The sequence below is a fragment of the Triticum dicoccoides genome, chromosome 5A (assembly GCF_002162155.2).
Source record: "Triticum dicoccoides isolate Atlit2015 ecotype Zavitan chromosome 5A, WEW_v2.0, whole genome shotgun sequence".
NCBI lineage: Eukaryota > Viridiplantae > Streptophyta > Magnoliopsida > Poales > Poaceae > Triticum > Triticum dicoccoides.
This window is the reverse complement of record NC_041388.1, coordinates 475,608,095-475,613,799: the sequence shown is the minus strand read 5'-3', so window position 1 is coordinate 475,613,799 and position 5,705 is coordinate 475,608,095.

The window sequence follows — 5,705 nt, the reverse complement described above, 5'->3', positions numbered from 1 at the left end:
GATGCCGATGATTCTGTAAGTCACTCCTCCCCTCTGCTGGTTTGTGTGGCATGGCCATTGTGTCATGGCTGATTCCTTGTTGTCCATCATGATGATGATCCTAATAAACCAAATATTAGTCTGTAGAAGCTTTACTTTTGTTGAGGAGTACTTCCTGAATTTGTTCTTCCAGTCATACATAATTGTGGTATATCTTTCTAGTAAAAGTTATGTCAGCTGTGGTGTTCTAGCATGTACTACTATGAACCCCAGATGGCCAGAAGCAGGGGCGGATCCATAATTCTGGTGGCACTGCATGCGTTTTCCTGCTGATGCGTGCGTGCTTGGCTCATCTGCATGTGTCTGTGGTATGTGCATGCCCATGGAAACTACAGCTCTTGGTGACACTGATTGTTTGCTACTGCAGCTACATGCTATTGCCACCGCTACTTATTTTGCTGCTCCTTAGTACCTATACATTAGATAGAAGATGATTGCTGCTGATGCTAATTGTTTGCTACCGCCGCTGGTTGCTATTGCTACTGCCGCTGACAGCTATTGCCGCCGCTGCTGAATTTGCTGCTCATTATATAGTACCTACATATATACAGTAGATAGAAGATAATATGCATGCCCAAATAAAAAATATAGAAGATAATATGCATTCCCAAATAAAAAATATAAAACATCTGTATGTTTTACAATGCGTACAAATGGAACCTTTTAGCTCCTTGTTGATTCCATGGTCCCTTTTCCTTCAATTGTTAGTATTATTTGTTCCACCTGTATCTCATCATGTGTTTATTTCCCTTGCATTTTTTGTGCAAGCTAACAATCTGTTAGTCTCTAAACACTTGCAGTAACCGTGATGTTGGTATGAAACTGTCCTACAAGTCAGGTTTCGAACTATCGACAATAGATGCGCAAATAGATAAGATTGTGTTAAAATCTTTAACTTTCCTTGGATGATTGCATAAGGGATTAACTTGCTTTGATGGCATGCAGCTTCAGGGGAAAATGGAAATGTAGAGCTTATAACATCATCGCAGAAAGTGGGGAAACCCATTCGCTTACTAAGGTGTCCATTTCCTTATCTTCTCCTCATGACAGAACATTCTTATTTATTCCATGTCCTTAATTTTTACACTGACTTGTCCAACGAGTCTCCGTTAGTTAAGTGTGCCAATATATGTCTATTTTTCTGGTCTTAACTTTTGTCCAGGCCCATATTTTGTAGATTCATATAGGTATTCATATTCAGTTATATGATGACATGGAAAATGGTACATGATGGAGCTGAGTTGTGACAAAGATCAAATTCTCTTGGTTATATGATATGCCACATCATCAGCAAAGGCAAATGGGTAGTGTTTCTTAAAATTGGATAAGTACTGATATACAATTGTTCATCCATTACTTAGGTTTGCTTTGTCTCAGATTGTTTAGCCATTACATAGGTCACCCCTGATGCATTTCCATAAATATGTATTCATCTTTCATGCTAGGTTGGTCTTGAAGAATTAAATAGAGCCACATTCAATGATTTTTATTTCCCTGTAAACATCTTGGATCCTACCTTTTCTAGAAACAGAACGCCACTACTTTTGTGTGATGTAGATTAGTTAATGATTTTTTAGCTCTTGCCACAGAGTTTTTTGCTCCTAATACATCATACCAAGCATGGGCAGTACATGAGTACTGATGACACAAAACCATTTAATGCCAAGACCTTTGGAAAAAAGAATCCCATTTGTATAGTCAATATTATTGCTTACCTACTCATCACTTAGTTTGTTACTGAATTCATCTCACTGTTGATATAATATAATCTTTGGACAATTGTTAGTAGCGAATACATGTTGATGGTTATTCACAGTGAACAGGCACATCCGATTGGTCAAAGATAATCAGTGTTTTAACATGTACTCCTACTAATTTATTTGTTAGACATACATAAGCTTATGCCCCCTCCCCAACAATCTTTTCCTGCACATCTGGTAATTTTATGTGGATCCTTTTAGGTATTGTGTATACTATGTATGTTTTTAAACTTCATTTCGAAATTATGCCTAAATAGTATTATAATTTTTTGTAGGTCGAGAATTTCAATACTGGATGATTACATGGATCTTGGAGAATGTATGATGATTAATGATACTTGGAAGAGAAACAAGACAGCTCTCTGAATGTTTAGAAATTTTGTATTTTATATTTTTTTTATAAGGAAGTGATGTACTCCTAAATGATGATACTTGCATTGTAATGTAATAGATTGTTCCATTGAATCAATATATCACTTTCATTTCTACTCTATCTAACTTTACTAAAGTTGTGCCTTGTACTGCCATTCGAACTACCTACAGTAATAAATGATTATACATGGAGGTTATTCTATTTTGCAAGCACCAGTGCATAGAACAATAGTGTTATAAATGATTATATGGAGGTATTCTATTTTGCAAGAACCAACGCATAGAAGCGTTGCATGAATTCGTTGTTGCCTTGCAACACATTATTTCCCAGATTACCAACGGATCTATATACGTTGTTATAGACCCTTGCAACGCCACCAACGACAACGCATACAAATCCATTGGTGTAGACCTTAGCAATGCTTATAAGTACCAACGACAACGCATCGATGCGTTGCTGAAGGGGGGTTCCTGTTGTAGTGTTTGGAGATTTTGACATTTCTCTTGTGAAGCATGCTTGTCTTACCTCTTTGCACCATATACCTCGTGCCATGAATATTGCCATTGTTGCATCATATTATTCATGCACTTGTTCTACTAATGGTTATGTGCAAGAGCGGAGAACCATCATGATGGATGATGTGTTTATCTACCATGCGCATACGTTCTTTGTTTTGTTGTGTGCATGTGTAGGATACTTGGACTTCGTCTCGACTTCCACTTCACGTGAGTTGACCATTCGAGCTCTTGAGAGCGAACCACCTTCTACCACAATGATTCTACATCGCACTTGCTTGTACTTCGGCATTGTGAAGGACGCACAAGGACACGCCTACAAGGTGACATCTTTCTTGAGCGTGGATATGACGGATCATACTACTTGTGTTGCTTGCACCATGAGACTTATTGTTCATCTTGGACCACTTGATTGCACACATGTTAGAGATCTTGCTTCGACTTGTCATTTTCACCATTACATGCATCATGATATATATGCCTTGTGTGTTGCATCCAATTCTTGGATTACTTGCTCCTATCATATGTTTGGTTGCAACAATGTCATCACTTCACATATGCCATGTCCAATTGATTGCTACATGCTTGCCTTGATTGCCTCACACATGATGAACAATTGATCTTTCCATTGTTTTGAGTGCCACACGATATTCACTACACCTCATGCACATTATGCTTGGATTGTCTTGCACTTGACCAATGTGTTTAGACACTTCATTTCTTTTGGTGTTGTGAATGATTCTGATGCCTACCATAGACCTTTCATTGAGCGCTTTGCCCATGCTTTCTATGACTTTGAGGTAGATGCTTATTCTATTGTCATACATATTTGCATCTCTACCTCACATTTACATGCTTGTCCCCATGATATCTTTGATTGTACTCGATTGATATGCTTACATGCCATGTCACAATCCTTTGTCACACCATATGCTTTGCATGATGACGACACTTGTTTGGTGACTCACCTCTTGAATGCTTGGTTTTGCACTAACGCTAACCACATTTGTTTTTCCAAGTGTTTGTTGTCCTTACTCCTTTTGAAGGAATCACAAGACGGCGCGACATTGGAGAGTGCCCATTTCAAGCTTCAAGATGAAAACTACTTGGTGAACGTCCACTTCTACACGGCGAAGCCATCTCTTTCCCATGGTGATTTGGTTTTCGATCCGAGGTCGGATCTTTCCCATGGGAGGGGAGATGATGCGGAGCATCCTATGGAAGTCACCATGTCAAGAGTCCGTTTGGCGAGTGACACGTGCGACATCTACTTCACATACATAAAGGTGAATCATCTCCTTTACACATGCTCACTTGACCCCTTCGAGGATGGTATACTACTTGACACTTCTCCCGTGTGCATGCATAGGTATTGTCGGAGCTTCACGGATGTCGAGGAGGAGTGCAAGCGCCAAGGAACAACTACACCATCTGCGAGGGAAGCCTGGAAGCGACGACGGAAGAAGACGGAGTTGCTGAAGCATTAGCGGCCGGACATCCGGCCCGTGTTCCCGGACATCCGCCGCCTCAGCAACGCCCGGACATCTGGCATCCAACCCCGGAAATCCGGCGACACCTATCCAGAGAAGAACAGATTCGGCCACCGCCAGGCCGGACATCGGGCACGTGCCCCAGACATCCGGCATCTCGCGAACAGCCGGACATCCGGCCCCCAGCCCAGACATCCGGCGCCTGCCTGCGTGCAGAGTCGGGCCAAAGGCCCATGTATCCCTCTTTGCCACTTACCCCTTCGTGGCTTAGACTATATATACTACTCCCCGTCCTCCTAGTTAGGGTTAGCGTTGGTTTAGCTCATTTGAGAGATAGAGCTACGCTCATCCATATCGGATCTACTCCACGAGAGAGACCGCAGCCTCTACGGAGAAGATCCCTTTGGATTCAAGACCCCTCTTTAGGGAAGAACATCAAGACCTCCTCACGGAGAAGACCATCTACCCTTGTATCGTCCTTGGTTGATTGTGTACCATGTGAATCCTTTGTGTTCATGGATCTAGCGCATGTGTGATCATTCTTGTTGGTTTGAGTGTTCTCTTGTGTTCCCCTCGTGATTTTCCCCTCGTTTCCCTCCTCGTGTTCTCCGTGTTCATCGCGGGATCCGCTCCTTTCGTGAAAGATCATCCTATAGGGCTCTACCCTACATCAGCGATGCTCCAAAGGTAACATAGGTGATTGTGCTTCTCTTGTCCCACTAGTGGACTATTTTATGAATGATTGCTTGCATGATGTTGACACACCTATACCCATGCTTCATGCTAGTGCGACTTCTTCATGTGATGACTCACCTATTTATGATGAATATGATGACGAGCATGTCGAGTTGCCTAGTTGTGATGCTATGCTCCATAGGATATCATGTGAAAATTCTTTTGGTCACATCATGTTTGACAATCCATTAACCTTGTCATGTGCTATGAGTGAGATATCCCATATTGCATCATTTCAATCTCAACATAGTAGCTATGCATGCCCCATTCAAATAAATCCCATTTGCACTTATGGCATAGATGACGAGATTATGGTCATTGGCTTTTGTTTTTCATGTGATGATATTTTTATGCTTACTTTACATGATTTGCGCAATTCATCTACTATGCCATGCCATGATCACAATGTTCCAAATATGCATTGTTTTGGATGTTGTCAATATTATCCGTGTGATGTTTCCATTAATGCTCATGAGGATACCCCCATAGTTTCCTCATACATATTAGGAGATTTTTATGCATTCCATACTTTGCATGATTCTCATAATTGCTTGCACCATATGCATTCCATGAATAATAATGCTCTAGACATTTCCCATGATGCATTAACCAATTTGAGTCTCCATTATGCTATACATAACAACAAACCTATCATGGTGGATGACATGTTTCTATATCATGCATCTCATTTATTTGAGCATTGGCTATTTTGTGCTAATCAACACTTGCACTTGCGCATCATGATGGATGATGTGTACATCTACCACACACACACACAATTTTCCCTTTGGCT